The sequence below is a fragment of the Neopsephotus bourkii genome, unplaced genomic scaffold (genome assembly GCF_033783945.1).
Source record: "Neopsephotus bourkii isolate Nb327-2 ecotype Australia unplaced genomic scaffold, CSIRO-AGI_Nbou_v1 NB_663, whole genome shotgun sequence".
Taxonomy (NCBI): domain Eukaryota; kingdom Metazoa; phylum Chordata; class Aves; order Psittaciformes; family Psittacidae; genus Neopsephotus; species Neopsephotus bourkii.
The window spans coordinates 651,100-670,700 of NW_026901162.1; the positions used below are offsets into that span (position 1 = coordinate 651,100).

A 19,601-nucleotide genomic window follows, 5' to 3' on the forward strand; every position below is an offset into this window, starting at 1 on the left:
AACTTAAACAGGGGAAGTTTAGATTGGACATAAGGAGGAAATTCTTTATTGTAAGGGTATTGAGGCACTGGAATGGGTTGCCCAAGGAAGTTGTGAATGCTCCATCCCTGGTGGTGTTCAAGGCGAGGCTGGACACAGCCTTATGTGATACGGTTTAGGGGGGGGTTGGAACTTGATGATCTTAAGGTCCTTTCCAACCCTAACTATTCTATGATTCTGTGAATCTGTAGGAGGAAATGAGATTGCCCCTCAGCTTCCTTTTCTGCAAGATAGACAAGCCCAAAGTCCTTAGCTGTTCCTTAAAGGACATTTCTTACAGCCCTTAACACCAGCTTTGTTGTCCTCCTCTGGACACATTCAAGAGCATTCACATCCTTCTTAAATTGTGGACCTAGGTGTACACACAATATTCAAGATAAGGCTGCACCGATGCTGTATAATCGCCTCTTTTGGCTGTCTGGTTATGCTGTGTTTGATGCACAAACACAGTCCTTTTGGACTGTTGAAGTGAAAGTCCTAGGATGCAACATACACATTTGGGCACTACAGCTGGTTGTTGCCTTTCTTGTTCTGAGTGGACTAAGCTGAATACAGTATCCTGTTATGGTCCAAGACATGATTAAAGGGGATGATCCATTCCCTCAACCTACCATCTCTGCTGCTGTTGATGCAGCCCAGGAGGAGGCTGTTGCCCACCTTTGCTGCCATGGCACGCTGTTGGCTCCTGTGCAGCTCATGGTCCAGCCTTGCTCCCAAGTTGCTTCTGCAGATGTGCTTCCCAGGCAGCCACCAGCCTGCATCACTGCAGGGGCTTCTTTCTTCACAGGCAAAGGACTTTGCATTTGTCTTCATTGCATTTCATAATTTTCCTTTTGACCCATTAATTTAGCCTGTCTGTCCCTCTGGATGGTAGCCCTGCTTTTAAGCCTATCAACTATTCTCCTCAGCTTGCTGTCATCTCGCTGCAATCTTGATGAAAATCCTCTTATTTGCCTCCTCCAGGTCACTGATAAAGATGTTAGGACAGATCCCAAGAGGAGAGGACCCCTGCAGTATGTCACCTGTCACAGCCATCCAGGTGAAGTACACTTTGTGGCCCTCTGATCCTGATCATCCAACCATTTTTATATCCAGCCAATTCATCCAAAACAGGTGTCTCAATGGAATGCAAAATTATTGTGGAAGACTGTCAAAATCCTTGCTAAAATCAAGGTGAATGTATCCATTCATCTTCTTTAAGCCACAAAACCAGGCTTTTTATCACAGAAAGCTATCAGACGGGTTAGGAACGATTATGTATGATTTACGCATGGTAAATCCATACTGACTATATTCTCTACCACATTTTTCTCACTCTTTTGACCAGAAATGTGCTCCAAGAGGATTTGCTCCATGATTTTCCTGTGGACTGCTGTGAGGATGATCAACTTTTATTTCCTATTGACTGTTTTTGAAGATGATACCATTCCTGAGGTGTTGGAGACCTCCCCTAGTTTGCACAGTCTTTCAAATATGATAGAGAAGACCTTATCAAGGACATAAGACACCTCTCTTACCACCCTTGGATGCAGCTTCCCTGACTCATCTGCACTTCTGTTCCTTCCCCCCACATAGCCACTCACCCAACTTCAAATATTTGCAATTATTTTTCCCACTGCCAGGACAATGGCCTGGTTTGTTAGTGAGGGTTACTCTCTGTAAAAGTTCTCCTACTTAGAATCACAGAATGGTTTGGATTGGAATGAACCTTAAAGCTCATCCAGTTCCAACCTCCGTGCCATGGGTAGGGACACCTTCCACAAGACCAGGTTGCTCAAAGCTGTGTCCAACTTGGACTTGAAAGCTTCCAGGATCTGTACATCCACAATATATCTGGGGCAACCTGTGCCAGTGCCTCACCACCCTTGTTGTAAAGAACTTCTTCCTAATATTTAATCTATATCTACCCTGTTTGTGTTATTTAATTTGTTGGGCTGGTTTTGTGTCAGCCTCACATTTCAATACAGTTTTTAGTGGTTTTAACATTCTGCTCTTTTTGGTTTCTCTTGTTAAGGATCTTTGTGAGTTCTCCTGACTGCCTGTTACAAACAGTTAAAATTCTAAATTATTTTTCTTTCCCTATTAATCCTTGGCCTTTACACAAAGGAGAGGAAATAAGAGGAACTTTTGTCCTCATTTACTTTACATTAGACATAGAAATGAAGAAGCTTCAGCTATTTTTAAAGTATTTATGAGACAAAAAGTTATGTTGTTGCTAGGTTATTTTGCCAAAGCTCTAACAGATGCTTCAACATGAATTGCCCCAAAACTTAAAAATACCAGGCAGAGAGGACTATGCTATGCAATTATATTGAGTTGCTGCTAGAAAAACTTGATCTCCAAATCTTTGCTTAAAACCTAGTTGGCATTAATACTGCTACAGCCACATTTTTGTCAAACATATCAGGAACTGCCAATCCCCATTTAAATGAAAATGTCATCAAAATGTTTCAAAATAATTATTCATTTCTCGTTCATTTAAATTAAAAATTACAGTTTAAAAAGTTGGCAAATATTAATTAGGAAACTCTCTGAAAATGGGTCTGCTTGGAACACTGTCAAGTGTTTGCAATTTTAAAAACAATTTCAGTATTATTTTCTCAGTACCAAAGGTTCTTGTTCTTCCTGCAATCTGTGGCTGATGCTGTAGGCCTGGAACACTTTTACTCTAAATAAGTTATTTTCTGTACATTAATATTTTATAGCCTTTTTTAATCATAGAATCATAGAACAGTTAGGGTTGGAAAGGACCATAAGATTATCTAGTTCCAACCCCCCTGCCATGGGCAGGGACACCTCACAATAAACCATGCCACCCAAGGTTCTGTATAGCCTTGCCTTGAACACCACCAGGGATGGAGCATTCACAACTTACCTAGGAAACTTATTCCAGTGCCTCACCACCCTCACAGTAAAGAACTTCTTCCTTATATCCAATCTAAACTTCCCCTGTTTAAGTTTGAGCCATTACCCTTGTCATATCACTGCAGTCCCTGATGGACAGTCCCTCTCCAGGATCTCTGTAGGCTCCTTCCAGATACTGGAAGGCTGCTCTGAGGTCTTCACACAGCCTTCTCTTCTCCAGACTGAACAGCACCAACTTAATCAGCCTATCTTCACACGAGAGGTGCTCCAGTCCCTTGATCATACTTGTGGCCCTCCTCTGGACTCGTTCCAACACTTCCATGTCCTTATTATGTTGAGGACACCGGAACTGCACACAATACTCCAAGTGAGGTACCACGAGAGCAGAGGGGCAGAGGTGCAGGATCACCTCCTTTGACCTGCTGGTCATGCTCCTTTGGATGCAGTCCAGGATACGGCTGGCTTTCTGGGCTGCAAGCGCACACTGAAGCTGGCTCGTGTTCAGTTTCTCATCGACCAACACCCCCAAGTCCTTCTCCACAGGGCTGCTCTGAATCTCTTCCCTGCCCAACCTGTAGCTGTGTCTAGGATTGCTCCGACCCAGGTGTAGGACCTTGCACTCGCCATGGTTAAACTTCATAAGGTTGGTGTCAGCCAAGTCACAAACGTGTCAAGGTCCTTCTGGATGGCATTCCTTCCCTCCAGCATATCAACCGAACCACACAGCTTGGTGTCATCAGCAAACTTGTTGAGGGTGCACTCAATCCCACTGTCCATGTCAGCGACAAAGATGGTGAACAAGACCGGTCCCAACACCGATCCCTGAGGGACACCACTTGTTAGTGGTCTCCAGCCAGGCATTGAGCCATTGACCACAACTCTTTGCATGCAGCCATCCAGCCCGTTCTTTATCCACTGAGTGCTCCACCTATCAAATTGATGTCTCTCCAATTTAGAGACAAGCATGTCGTGTGGGACAGTGTTGAACACTTTGCACAAGTCCAGGTAGATGACATCAACTGCTCTACCCCTGTCCATCAGTTCCATAGTCCCATCATAGAAGGCCACCAAATTGGTCAGGCAGGTTTTCCCCTTAGTGAAGCCATGCTGGCTGTCACCAAGCACCTTGTTGTTTTTCATGTGCCTTAGCATGCCTTCCAGGAGAATCTGCTCCAAGATTTTGCCAGGCACAGAGGTGAGACTGACTGGTCTGTAATTACCTGGGTCATTCATTTCCCCCTTCTTGAAAATGGGGGTTATATTTCCCTTTTTCCAGTCATCAGGAACTTTACCTGACTGTCATAATTTTTTAAATATGATGGCCAGGGGCTTAGCAACTTCATTTGCCAGCTCCTTCAGGACCTGCGGATGGATTTCATCAGGTCCCTTGGACTTGTGCATGTTCAGGTTCTTAAGATGGTCTCGAACCAGATCCTCTTCTACAGTGGGCAGCCTTTGAAGCATGCGCAGTAGATGCTCTTACCAGTTTAATTGGTTCATTAGCACTAGAGACATAATAATCCTCCTGTCCTCCTGCTTATCAGTTAGTTTAACTGTAGCCCGTCCTGGACACCTGTGGTTCCCAGATACTCCTTATCCCTGTGTCCTGTTCTTCTAGACTGTTTTCTTAGAACTATGCCAACTATAATGATTTATCTTGTGAGAATTCTCAGTATGTTCTCTAGTTGTACTCTATTTTTTTCTCTATGTATCATGCACCTCAGTAATTTTCCATTGCTACTGTTACGAAGCCATCAAACTTAACATTACTTAAAACTAATTCTAAAGGTTTCTATATTCCATTTTGTGATTTTGTGCCCCCTTGTCTCAGGTGTTGAATGTGTACTCTTTTGAGCTACTCACCTCAGCAATTCTTCAAATTGGATAAGGATCATTTATGTCTCCCTCTCTACTGAAAATGGAGTATTCTCTGAAGAGAGGCTTTAGAGTGGGGTCCTTCAAAATTTCTATTTTCTGGCAGGTTGATTTTTATGAAGTCAGACTGCCAAATAATGGCTTTTACTGAGAGGGTGTTTCTCAGAAGCGTTCAGCACCAACCATAACCCAAGGAAGTGTCTGGGTAATTGACTTGGTAATAAAAAGAGCATCAAGGAACCCCCTGCCTGTGGAAGTGTGGTTCAATAGAGGTGCTACTACCCAAGGCATATTCGCTCAAAAGTGCAGACAACAGATCCTGATATTTGATTTGACTTCTCTTTTTTAACCCTATCCAGCCACAGGGCATCTGGTGCAAATGCCTAACTGCCGTTTTCAGATCAAATGTTAACTTGTCCAATTTAAGGTTAATTGAACACCCAGTCCAAGTCACCCTACATGACTTTTTCCTGGTTTCATTTCCTGTGGCTTAGTATTGCAGATGGTAGGAGCATTAGCCAAGTGAACTCCCTCTGTTTATATGCCTTGTCATTAGTTTAATGAGAAGCTATTGCAGTGACTCATTCCCTCTTTCACTCTAAGGCTCTTGCCCTTAAAAAACTGGCACAAAAATAAAAAAGAAAAAAGAAAAAAAAAGAAGAAAGGTGAGGATCTAATAAAAGCAAAATTGAACTATGTCTCTCTTTTTCTCCATGCTCATAATCATGGCGTGAAGACAGAACCCTCTGCTTTTACTGAAGTGCCTGACGCCCAGCAATATTTCTGTGAAAGGGGTGCCCAGGTGTTGTTTCTCCTTAGAGGGATTTCTCTGGGAGGATGGTTAGTTAGACATGAGTGCCCTGTGAGCAGGAATGGTGTGTGAGAGACAGGGAGCCATGCTTTGCTCTCCCTTTTTCCCTGGCAGGGATGACTAGCCCACAGCCCATTGCCCACCTCAGGAGGCTGGACCACAGGCAGTCTGCAGCCCTCCTGGAAATGCAGAGCAGCAAAGTGATGTGCACAGAAGCTGGTGCCAGAGCCATGACCATGATATTGGTCCTTTGCATTCTAGCCCACTCACCCCTTTGAAATTTTTGCAGAGCAAAAACTGCTTGCATGCTGCTGCCACCAGGCAAACCTCAAGGTAGATTAGCACCAGGGTCTCAGATGTCTCAGATGTAGGACTCATCTGGAGGAAGGAGCTACTCTAGTCTGTTTCATTTAGATCCACATAGTTTAGGGAGAAATATTTGTATTCTGGAATGTTCTGCCACATTTAGGACAGTTGAGCATATTTAGTGTACTCTATTTCAGAGAATCAAAGAAAGGTTGAGGCACCTCTTGAGATCACCCAGTCTAGCCCCCTGCTCAGAGATGGGCCAGCCGGAGATAGTACCCACAACTGTGTCCGGTTGAGATTTGAATATCTCCAAGGATAGGAACTCCATAGCCTTCCTGGGCAACCTAATCTTGTACTTGACCATCTTCATAGTAAGAGGTTTTTTCCTGTGTTTAAGTGGATTTTCCTGTATTTTGCGTCCATTGCCATTTGGCCTTTTAGAGGATACCACTTGCACTTACAGAAGTCCAGTATGTCTATATCCTTTCATTTGCGGGCCCAGTGTGGCTGTGCAATACCCTGGCCTTTCCTCTAAGACCTCTGCCTTTCCTCATTGAGACACAAGATATAACAGAGCTGGAGCTTTCCTTCATTTCTTCTGTCAGGAGCATTTTATTTGTCCAGCAGAAGCAGGTTCTGTTTCCAGTTTGGGTGAGTGGCTGCAAGCAGGGATGGATGTGTTTAATTGATGGTTTGAATTGGTGGAGATTTGTCTTCTGAGAAAGTATGAACTGAACTTGTAAGGAAACCCAAGGCTGCCTAGCTTCTAAACTGGGACTAAAGGCTCCAAAATATGTGAAATATATGACAAGAAAAAGCAATATGGATAGTTTCACTTGGTCCACGTCATAAGATAAAGGAGACTGAGTTGACACTAGAAAGTCTCTTCTCTTGAGGCCTTTTTGCAACAACTGTAGCAGATCTTTACATATTTGGTACCACTCAGCATCCAAGCTCTATGTCAGTTCAGATACCAGCATACAGCTTGGATTATGACCACTGCCAGCTGTAATGTCATTAGTAGGTTTTTTTCACTTGCTTTCCCCTTAGATTTCCTTGTTGCCCCAGGTGACAGCTAACTGGTAGCCTTTACATGGTATTTGTTCCACTGGGATGATGACTTTTTGTTGGGTATGATGAAGAATGTGCAGATGAAGTAGAATATTTGTCGGAGTCCGGCATCCCTACTACAAACTTCTTCCACTTATCAATGTGAATGTTCTTTCACTAGTCTAAGACAAGGGCATTAGAAACTATGTTCTCAGCATAGAATCTACCTTTGTAGCCTTATGTAGCACCACTAACCCTAATCACATAACACATGTAATAAAAGCAGTATTTCACCACACTGTTTTAAGGCCTCACTTGGTCACTTTCTAATTATTGCTGGTTTTCTGTATCTTTTCCCTTATGAGACCTTTCTGAAGTAGCTGAAAGTTAGGACTGGGCTAGCAAAAGCTACTTAAACAATGAAGAATATATATCTGAGAAAAAAAAAAAAGAAGAAGAAGAACCCCGTCCCCCGAAACAATAAAAGGTAGTAAACCAATAAAATGCCTAAACAGAGAGGCTCCCAGGAGGTCTACATCTCAACATGCTCCTTGCAGTGATACAAATATTGTCCCACAGGGCTTTGTTCTTTCAAAATGTAATAGGTTGCAAGCATGGTAACAACTCCTCCTTCCTCTCCCAGGTAAACAGTTTAACCAGGATGCTGGTTTGGTAAATAAGAAAGATGCAGGACTATTGTAGTGATAACGGCTGTATGGATCCTGTTGCCAGAGATCCCAATCTGAAATGTCTACCAGAGTATTTTTCACCTTAAACTTCTTTAGCAGGGTAGAAGGCAGCATTGCTGCTCAACATTTATAATACCATTGCTGTACTCTGTGACGGCATGCCTTGTCTACAAGGCCTTTTCTGGTTTTAATAATTGATTTTGTTTGCCAGGCTGCCTGGTGTGTGTGGCCACATAGACAGGCACTTCAGTCCAGTTGTACTGTCCTTTCTGCAACTGAACCAGCACCGAGCTTATGTGCTGCTTACTGAAACACAGGTGAAACATTGGAAATCCAATTGGCCTGTCCCCTCCATCAGCATCACCAGGTGACAGCTAGGCCAGGGAGAAGCCCTTAATACTCCATAGAGGAATGTACATGAAGAGAAAGCAAGGTAAATTCACCCAGTCCAGGACAAGGGTGGCTTTGATACCACAAGCGTGCCCATGAAAACCTGTATTTCCACAGAAGAGTTCGCAATCAATGTTTCAGAGGGGATTTACAGAAATTGGCATTTGCAGGGATTGGCTTGGGGGGAGGGAGAGGAAACATGTTTCTGTGCTACTGTTATATTCGCTGTGTGACCACACAAGTGACAATGTACTTCTTTGAAGTGCTGACATGATGTGCCAGCAATGGCAAGCCAAGTCCTACCATTGCTTCCAGCTGTTTGTGTGTTTCATATTTTCACAAAAGGATTTAAGTTTAAATGAAGGCATTGTATGGGTGAAAACAAATAAGACTATTTGAAAAGTAAGACTGAAGATATTCCAGCTGATACTGTGGTTGTCTTCCCATTCTCCTCTCCTTTGTGGCAAAGAGGTTTTCTGGCAGAAGCATTTTCTGAAGCGATTACTTTGAAGTAATACTGCACCTGGTATCAGAAAAGACTCATTTATTTTTCCTTTCCTTCTTCTCTCTTTTTTAATATACTTCTCATTCTCATTACTTTGGTCTTATTATTATTATTATTATTATTATTGTTGTTGTTGTTGTTGTTGTTGTTGTTTTTACTTTCTTCTTCTTCCAAAGCAGCAGTCTTAAATGTGAAGAAGACATGATGGAAACGAAAAGCATGTGCTGAGGCAATGAAATACCAGCCGTTCTTTCTGGGGGCTGTTGTCTCAAGATCTCCCTGGTGAGTTAAAGATACATGTACCTCTTCTTTTTTTTTTCTTTTTTTCAGGCTACACTGCTAGAAAGTATTTCAAACAGGCAATAGTTTTCACATCCTTTTGTACTAAAATTAAAATTTATTTCATGGACCACTTAATAAAGAATACTTTCAGTCAATTAGATCTTAATGAGAGAAAAGGACATTAGGAAGTTTGTGCCAAGAGGTGCTATATGAAAATAAATGACTGGTGTGAGCTACATTTTCCTTCTAATTAATACTCTTGATGAGTGGGTAGTGTCAAAGCAGTGGGAAATGTAAAGAATTCAGGAGCTCAATATGAATTCAATATTATTATCCAAGTAAGCATCTGACATAGCACTATATAACTGAAGCACTCTCCAGCTCTGCAGTGTAATAAACAAGACATGGAAAGATCTAAATAACACATAAACATTGCTGGCATAGCATTTATACTGTTTCTGAGGTGCAGAATTACTGCAAATTTTCCTAGGGATACCTTTGAATGCCTACCCCCCACTGGCCCACAGCACTGTCACATTTTGAACCCTTTTCTCTGAGAAGCCCTTTCTTCAAGAAGAAATATTCACAAAGTCTGTTCTGATCTTCTTTTAGGTCCTAAGATAAAGAAATAGTGATGGAGCACAAATAGGAACCACTGCTCACAGCATTCATGAGAGAGTGTCATGGTAGGGTAGCCTAACTTTTGTCTTCCACTCTAGAAAGAGAAAGAATGAACACGGCATAAAATACTGGTAGTTGTGCATTGTAGGCCAAATTTTCAGCTTTCCAGGTTGTCACCACACTCTTCATTGGCCTGAGTAAATTAATATTTCAAAGTTATCAAGTCTTCCTACACTCATTTTTAACTCTACCTGTAGAATAGCAAAACTGAAATGAAGAATTATTTTGTGATGGTATTGCAGTACCTCAGGAGCCCCAAACCAAGCTCAGATCCTGAATTTGACAGCCTCAAACTAGGATAGCTTTCTGTAACGAGATTCTGGTACAAGCTTCCTGTGACTTCTCCCCCAGTAATTGAGCATACCTGTGTTAGGCGTGCCATTGACTCCTGACTTAGAACCTTAGTGTATACTCAAAGTACAGGGAAGCTTTTTTTTTTTCTTGAAGTAAATACCTATTTTGTCAATTGCCTCCATGGCAGGTAGGTCAAACAACCCTCAGGATCTCTCTCTAGTTCAGTCAAAGTGTCCCAGCAGTATGAAGAGTACAAAGGAATTGCATCCAGCTTTTCTGCATCTTCAGGAATGCTTTTTTTGTGATGCTCACGTGCCTGCACACACCAGGACAAACACTCAGCTTTGGTGTCTGAGCTCACATCTTCCTTTTGCTGTATAAAAGTATGCTAGAATATTAAATTCAGATTGCACAGTGATTGCTTACAGTTATCTGTAAGCAGGCTCTAATGTTCTCAGACTCCAATATGTAGAGGGTAATTGCAGGACACCAGCTGTTACTATGTTAAGAAGCAGATTTCTTCAGTTTTTTCTATTTAAAACATCTGTTTATAGAACTCTTCACTTTGGAGATTATCAATTCCTTTTGAGTATATAAAATAATTATACCTGTCAGTTTCTATTTGATTTACTTGCAAATTTTTGAATGCTTTACTGTTTTCTCATTTTGAATCCCAGTAATAACCATAAACAAACATTTGCAGGGCTATGTAAGAAAAAATGTTGTGGTGTTGTTAGCCACTACTCTAATGATGCAGTGTTTCATCAAATTGAACATAGTGTGTCATGTTCAAAATTGTCCTGATTTCTTTGAAATCTCTGAATCTGAAGAGGTCTGAAAGAACAGCATGGCTTCTTTTATAACTATATCAAGCTGAATCAAGGCAATTTCTGTGAATAGAAATGAGTTGTTGGTGTTAATATCAGTGGAAACAAAATTTGCCTAGCTCTTTTCTACAACAGGGAGAAAACCTACTGTGTTTCTGCAGTTATTTGTTTATTCTCATTTATTGTTATGTCTACAGCAGTGTACATTTACCAGCAAAACATGCAAAGGCTCTAGGTCTGTGTGCAAACATCTGGTCATCTGTTTTAGTGAGATACCACACTGACAAAGGATGCTGTTTGGAGCTGTAGCAGCATGGGCACCTAAAATCTTAATTGCTTCCTCTAATGTAAGACACTTAACTGAGGGTATTAGATCCCAGACTCTGATGCTGCCCATGATGAATTGTAGGCATCTCCAAGAGTAATTCAGATTTTAGAGGGAGATCAATCACTCTGGGAAGGTACCTACCATGTTCCGATGCCTACAGAGAAAACTGAGGAAAAAGCTGCTTCAGGTAAAAAGATCCTAGAGTTTGATGCAACAGAACTAAGACTACATTGTTTTTATTACATGCCCTCTTTTAGCTAAATAACTTGTAGTATCATTATGTTGCACTGTGCTAAAAATATTTGTATATAAGGATTAAAAAAAAAAACAACAACAAAACCCACAGTACTTTTAATTTTAAGCTGTTGTACAGGGAAGTTTAAAGCAAGAAAATCTCAAGCAGAAAGAACAGCATGAAAGTAGCAATGAGAGAAATCGTGCAGTATCTTACCACAACAGCCTCCTATGTATTGGGAACAAAATAACAGCTGTCTTTGCATGTACAGATCTTAAACAAACCAACCAAAATGCAGAGAAAGGCGTAAGATTTCATGGGTCACAGTAACTGGATTTGTAGTACCCAGAAGTAGTGACACTTGCAGAAGGATGTGAAATGGGAGGACAAAACTTTCAGGGTACCAAAAAGAAATATTTTATTATAATTATTATTTTAGAAGTTTTGCATGAGATATATATAGAGAGAGACATATTTAAAAAATATTAAATGGACAAATGCCAACTTTTATTGTATTTGAGATATCAGAGTCACAAAAGGAAACATGGAATAAGCCTAATCTTGCGGCATTTACTTTTAAAAAAAAATTATAAATTTATACAATTCACCTTAAAACTTCAAGCTGATGCTAAATAACACTTGTAAGTATTCAGATGTGTACCGTTGACTAAGTATAAGATTAAGACTAGTTCCAGCCACATCTAGACTCCATCAGGAGTTTAGAAAACAAGAGAGTCTATTCTGAACTTCAGGACTCAATGGGAGGATTCTTTATTCGTTGTATTTCTTCCATTGGACATAAACAATTGTCCAAGCCTGAGACTAAGATTGAATTCAGCCACACCTAGGCTGCATCAGCAGTTTAGAAAGCAAGGGGGTCCCATCTGAACCTCAAAACTCAACGGGAGGGTCTCCCTTACCCTTTGTGACTTCAGTCTCTATGTTTGTCTTTAGCTCAGTTTTACCTAGATATTCCTTTGTGTGCTTCATCCATGTAATAAGTAATAGAGTGAACCTTGATATCAAATTCTGTTAAGTAATGCTTTTATAAATCATATTAAAACTGCTCTCGCTAGTACCTTTGATAGTCATTCTCCAAGTGACCCTATACCACTCATTTCATGACAAATCTGGATGCCAGTCAAACTCCCAACATTTCCATTTACTTAGTTATTACCCAGACTTTCTCAGTCATTTGTAAAAGTCTTATGACATTTAAACATACCTTCTTGGGCATGATCAGAATACTCCCCACCATATTAGTGCTAAGCAGCTACCTGATGAGGACATACACATATTCCTATGCATTTTCCACCTTCAGGATTTAGATCACTTGATGTCTTCAGACACAGATTTGAGGACCCTTTCTCTAGCAGAAGCAAGGCTTTCTCCTTCTCACTTGCTGCTATTCTATCTGATAATATCCTGGTCAGCACACCTTCTAAGGAAGTGCTGATCTTGGGTTTATTTCTCCCCTCTCTCTGAAAATACCTGAACCTTCTTCAAAGATGAGACTGTGAGCGTGGTGAGCGTGGTGAGACACTGGCACAGGTTGCCCAGAGAAGCTGTGTATGCCCCATCCCTGGAAGCGTTTCAAGGCCAGGTTGAATGGGGCTTGGAGCAACCTGGTCTAACTGAAGATGTTCCTGCCCATGGCAGGGGGTTGGGACTGGATGATCTTTAAGATCACCTCCAACCCAAACCATTGCGTGATTCTATGATGTGGTGGGTGCTGCTTGGGTCTCTTGTATATGCTCACTGTGATTACTCCGTGTTTCTGGGCTGAGGAGGAAGACAAAAGGGGAGAAAGTACCTTCAGCTTTTTTTCTAGGTCCACTTCTTGTGATTTAGGGGAGTGTCAGTTGGGAATTCCAGTACATTAAATAATGGTATTTAGTATTTAGAAAGTCACTCTTGTGCTTTGTGCTATGAACTCAGTTTAAAAAAAAAAAAATAAAAAAAGAGAGCGAGAGAAACCAATAAAACAACAAACCAAAAGAGACAGCAAAAGACACAGCCACCTCTTTCCAGCAAGAACATTAGCACTTCTGATCCTGAGAAGCAATAGTGACATTCCCCCTATAGCATTTCCTGCCAGCTTAGGTATTCTCTCTGCATGGCTCCTGTGCACTGTTCAGGCAGCCAACACCCCTAATGCAGGAGTGTGGATGCTACTAGGCAGCACACTTGCACACTTTAACATTCACCAAGGGAAATCTCACAGTTATCATACTAAATGTCTTTTAAAGAGACAGCTTTTACTAGTAACAAGCTTTTACTCTCCTTTTTATTGCAAGACACTTACATTTATCTACCAGTTGTCAGATAGTTTATAGTGGAAATAGGATGGACAAATGTCATGGTTTAACCCCAGCCAGACAACTTGTTCATTCACTCTCCCCCTCTTCTTGCCCCCCCCCCACCCCCCCAACTCCTGGAGGGACAGAGAGGAGAATCAGAAAGAATGCAACTCCCACAGGTTGAGATAAGAACAGTTTAGTAACTAAGGTATACCACAAATCACTACTGCTACCACCAATAATAAGAATGATAAAGGAAATAACAAGGGAAGAGAATACAACACCTCAGCACCAGGCAACCGATAACTCACCCCCCCAGCCCGACCAAGCACCAACCGATACCTCCTCCAACCCTGCTGTCCACCTAGCCCTTCTGGGTAACTCCCAGTTACATCCTGGGCATGACGTGCTGTGTCAGTTTGGTCAGTTTGGGTCAGGTGTCCTGTCTCTGCTTCCTCACAGCTTCCCTCCTCCCTGGCAGATGGCCAAACCAAAACATCATTGTTATCAGCTCTGTTCTCAGCCCGAAAGTCAAAACACAGCACTGCACCAGCTACCAAGAAAGAGAAAAATGACTGCTACTGCTGAACCCAGGACAACAAGTCACTGAGTTTTGGAGACATCAGGGGAAGACCACAGGATAATATAATCATCCTTTTGTTTGCACAGTACTTTTCTGTACAGGAGAAGAAAGAGGAACCTCACTTCACTCCAGGTAGGATTTCATCCCATGCTTTATGGGAGAGCTCAGGACAATAGCAACAGCATTTCACACCCTACCACAGCACTCCTTTTCATTACAAACCTGATAGATGGGTATTCATTCAATCTTTATTTTTTTATTGCCATCCTTTCTACTACCTGTTAACTACTCAAAATGACTCAATGCAAAGTGTCATTACTGTTACTGTTGTTCAGTTATCTTGCACAATTTTCCTACTTCTTTCCCTGGGCAAGCAGGAGGAATAGGAACATTTAAAACCAGACTCACTGGAGAATCTCCCCACTGCAGAGTGCTTCATGTACAGAGGAAGCTGAAGGCAGTACAAGGCTTTTTACTGATCCTGCTCACAGTGAAATTAGCCTATGGATTCTTAGGTGCTTAAATGTCTATTAAATGATTATTTGCATCTGGATTGACGCTGAGTGCTCTAGTAACAAAAAATTTTACACACTACCAAAGAACATTCAGACTAAATTCATTTCACAAGCAGTCACTTTCTCTATTTTTGTTCTGCCTTGCAGGTTACATTTTAGATACTCGATGCTAATACAATTCTATCCTATTGAAAACAAAGAAAAAAAGAAAAAAAGTCTACAGCAGTAAAATAATCTGCCAACAGTACCTTGTATTTTCACTGCAGTTCTTTAAAACTCAATTCAGTTGGGATTGGAGATGTCACTCTGTCCCACTTTCCCCTTTTATAGATTGGTCTCAGTTTGGAGGAAGTAGTCTGGGAAGAAAGAGGAGAAACTTGTTCTTGGCAACAGAGGACCAGCAAACCTCTGCAACAGCCTTGGATTGAAGCTAAAGCACAGTTTCCCAATAAGTCCCCTCACAAACTTTTATGCGTCTCAAATGTTTAACCTTTTTGGTCAGTGAACATAACTGGGTGCCAGGAGGGTGCATAAAAAATAGGTCAGATGATTCTCTCTCTGAATATGTCTATCCTTCCACTAAGTGTAAACGCAGCCTCTGCTGATTTCATGTCCCTGTCTGCAAACATTTTGTTTGTCCCTCCAGTCTCTATTACCAGTGCAGGACTGTGTTGTCATTAATCTGTATTCTTGTCACTGACAGTCCTTTGCAATCCCATCTTGGTGCAAACACTAGTCAAGTCCCAGCTGCATAGCAGAGTGAGATGGGGATGACAACCAGCCCTACCTTCTTGTGCAATGGATTCCCTGGAAACAGAACTTAGGTACACAGCCCAGGCAGAAGTTGCAGTGTGGTGCAAGTGTCCTTGCGTCCCTACAGGTCCCATCTCTAGATGACTCCTGAAGCCACCATCTTCTATAGCATTTCCTGATCTGCATTGTAGCTTGAGACAAACCCATTCCTAAAGGATCTACTTCTCTTCATGCACTGGGAAGAATGCAGCTACAGGTAGCTCATGTTGGGGAATGGTACTGCAGGATGTGGGACGAAGGAACAGTCTGAGGTGATACAAAGCTTCTTTTATGTCCCTATTTCAGTTGGGATGTTTTAGCAGGTCAAATATAAGAAACATCTGAGCTTTTACCAAAGAAGATGGATAATGGGTTCCAATAGCTCTAACTTCCATTTAAATGTCAGGTGGCTAATAAAATAATCCATCTAAAATAACTTCAACTGCATTATATACATAAGCAATGCAGAGAGGGAGGTACCTTTGGAAATATCCAGAGGGAGATCCTGTCCCAGTGAAGTGAACTTCCTAAACTTAGAAGATTCCTTCCATAAAATTTAAATAGGAGTTGTGGACTTAGCTAGGCAGATGGGACATTCTTCCAGCACCCTGAAATAATGTAGTCTCAGCAGCAGCATTATCCTTTCACACCTTTCTTCATCTTTCTTTCCTTGAAAATTTAGCAAGTGTATTGGATATCTGATTACAATAATTAATCTAAATATTGTAATTAATTATATACAATAATTAATCTAATCTGCAAGCACCTAGTTGTTTATTGAGTTCCTTGGTTTTGGAGCCTGTCACAAAACACTTTTTCTAAAGAGAGAAAATTATATGAAAGGCTTTTTTTGGATGGATCCAAAGCTGATTCAAGGTGAGAGCTCTACTATTCCTCTGTATATTTCCTGGTTAGGTTACTAATTGAACTAGTTGCAGTAGCTTAATTTCTTTCAAAGTCTGAAGTGTCTCCTCATCTAAATTTGCATAGCCAGAGGCTGAGACACAAAATCTCAATTAGTTTTGTTATGTATCCTTAGTCCATTCCGCAGATGACAATCCAGAGACCTCTTTTGTCTCTGCTCACATGCAAAGCCTTATTTTCTGATTAAAATTGGCCTGCTGCCTTAGAATAATATATCCCTGCACATTGCTGTTCAACAGGGTAGTTGAGAAACAGTTAAAGGTGGAGGTCTGGCCATTAATCTTCATACAATAAAATCATACCAAGATCCAAAATGAGCTGGAAATGCTATCGGAGCATTGTCATTTTAAAATATGGAGACGAACTAATCCCTAATGGGTTCTCAATGGAATTCTTTAGGGACAGATTTGGACTAGTTTCATTACATTACATTACATGAGTACATTACTCTGTGTCAGTCTCACAAATATATTATTGTAGGCTTTTTAAGCATGCTGATGATGATTACCATTTTCCTATAAAGTTCCTACAAATACAGTATTTCATGATGAACACAGTAGAATGACTTGCATAGGAAAGATTCTGAATAAAATGAATTCTCCTATGTAGTACTGTGGCTGTGGATAAAATCCACTGAAGGATGAGCAATGGCACAGCTCAGAAATAATGATTACATCAAAAGGATAGTACTTTGAGGTATATACCACAGGGAAATGGGTTATGTGTGTTAAGAATGTGTCATCATTTTAAGTATAACCTGATGCTTTAGGAATAAATCAGCATAATTCCCCTGATTTGTCATAACTAGAGCTTTGCTGTTCTACAACAGTTAAGAATTAGACCCACAGCACAGTAATATTAACTAATCATTTTCATGTATTTGCCTAAATGATTTTTCATAGAGAGTTTGCCAGCCCAACATTTGAACTAGCTTAGGAAACATATTATTGTATTTGGACACAACAGATCCATAAAGGCATCTGACTGTATAGGGCATGGGATACAATTGATCACACGTACTAGTGACTACAGTTTGCTTTCTCCAGGTTCTGATATTTTTTGCAAGTTTAGGGCTTATGTAGAAGATGATTGCCATAAGAATAAATATAGGTGTATTGTTAATGACAGATCTACTGAAAATTGATCAAACTTTCTGTAGTACAACTAGAAAAATCCTCTATTCGTTCCATGGAAACCCTTGCTTCTGGATGATAGTCTTTAATTTCTAGGTATTCTGAATTTTGGAGGTCAACAGCAAATTTTTATCCTTTTTTTTTAATGTATTTTTTATTATTAGGCCAAAAGAAAAAAATAAAGGAAAAATCAGAAGGAAATAGAAAAGATTAAAAAAACAGAAACAGCAATTGGCTGTGCAACAAGAAAGGCACCTAATGAAAAGAGCTTGTAATTTAGTAAAGGCAGTTTGTCCAGTTAATAAATAATATGAAATGTCAATTCTGAACCAGACTGTGCTCATTCACTTCAGCAACACTTCTAAGAACACAGAGTAATGCTTCCCTCTGTTCCATTTTCCAGAACCTGGCTTAGTAAGAGTCTTGTCTTCAGAGCATCCTTCCTGTGCAAGCAAACAAAAAAGACTAATTAGAATTTACTGGTTTGAAGAAATTTGTAGCTGAGTGATACTTCCTTTGCACACTGTGGCTGACTCCTCACAAAGCTCTTTGCCTTATCTCCTGCCTGTTTCATAGCATTTGAGCTTTACCACCAGCAAGACACATACAGCACATTTTGGAAATAATGAGATGAGCATTCTCTACTCTACTATTTCAAATGTTCAGTATAATTGCTGTTATTAAACCAGTTCCTTTGTGTTGCCTGAGAATGATGCTGTCCCCTGCTGAAAATAATGAAGAATGGAGTAAAGAATAGCTGAACACTTTGGAAGCCCCTCAAAAAAGATTTTGTTCAGTTAAAAACTCCTTTTTTTTAAATCCTTTTTATTTTGCTTTCTACATCATGTTTAGCTATACAATATACTTTTTCAAGGACATTATATACACTCAGCATCGACTTGGACCTTTTCAGATGCTGTAGATTTTAGCCACTTTTTTCTTCTTTTAAAGAAATTTTTGATCTTGGTTTTGCATATACATGACACATTAATATGCACATTAAAATTGAAGTGTTTTGAAGGTTTTCAAAGCAAAGAGATCTCCATTTTTATTTCCATACTACTTTTTTTCACAAGGAAAGACATGCATTTCTTGGCTGTTATTGAAGTCTTTATATTCAATAAAGAATTCAAACATCTTCAGAATTCTCTTGGTTTAAAGGGTATCTTAGAGTTTCAAGTTCTACCTTGAAAGATGAAAGTTGCTTTTCTGTCCTGTATTTCCAATGAATTCTGCAAGAGATTAGCTTGAAAATTGAAGATCTGGAAGAAATATCCAAATATCACGTATTGCAGTTCTGGTACATTTCCTCTGACACTCTATCAAACAGTACGCTGCTTTCAGTCTCATTTGGAAGAATCCAGTCGAACACTGCATAGAGAATTTGCTCGGTTCTTAACAGAATCATGCTCCACATCTAGCCCTCTTTCTGGAAAGGATGGCCTTCATGGATACACTCCTCTTTTTGCTGTGCTTCTGATGTTTTTTATTGTGGGAACCAAACATTGAATTGCTTCCAAACACAAGGTAAAACTCTTTTTTTTTTTCTTCCTAAAGGAATAGGTCATTTTTGGCAAGTTGGCAAAATAATTTTGACAAGAGGTTCTAGATTTACGGCACTAGAAACTATTACAGTCACTGGTGTCTAGTTAACAAAACTAAATAGATGTCTATCCAAACTCATTCAAAAAAAGTAATAGATCCTCCTCTAGTGGAAATGTGTGCCTCTCTCCAGCAACCTCAGACTCATCTATATTAGATACAAACTTCATTCAGGCTCTTCCAGTTGCATAAACAACTTTTTATTCCCAGTAATTTTTGTAATGTTCTTTTCTGATGCTGCTTTCCAGGTGAAATTTCCCCTTCTCTGTGCCACTCCTAATTTTGTAACATAAACCTCTTCATATAAAACATTAGAAAAGAAAAAAAAACCCCACACTTGCTGAAAATCAGTAATCACTGTTACTTTTGCACAGGGAGGACAAAACTGAGAAGACAGTGGGGTTTAAAGGTAGGATAATCTAAAAAGAAACAACTGAAGAAAGAAAAGTTAACTTTCATGACAAGACAACAGTAGTCAGCCTCCAGGATTCTTTCAGACTGTCTAACATTTGTTAGCTGAAAACTTCGTGCATACAAGGTTCTCCCTAAACTGCGCTCTCTTGGATAAGCAT

The 19,601-nt window shown here is 40.4% G+C and overlaps 1 long non-coding RNA gene across 1 annotated transcript; it reads right to left on the reverse strand.

Annotated features, from left to right (window-relative positions):
- Positions 1-10,016: 10,016 nt before the first annotated feature.
- On the reverse strand, positions 10,017-16,126 carry LOC133212051 (uncharacterized). Its single transcript, XR_009725369.1, has 3 exons — positions 15,069-16,126; positions 14,827-14,934; positions 10,017-10,106 (listed from the first exon to the last, which is right to left on the reverse strand). It is a non-coding gene; the product is annotated as an uncharacterized LOC133212051 (long non-coding RNA).
- Positions 16,127-19,601: the final 3,475 nt, after the last annotated feature.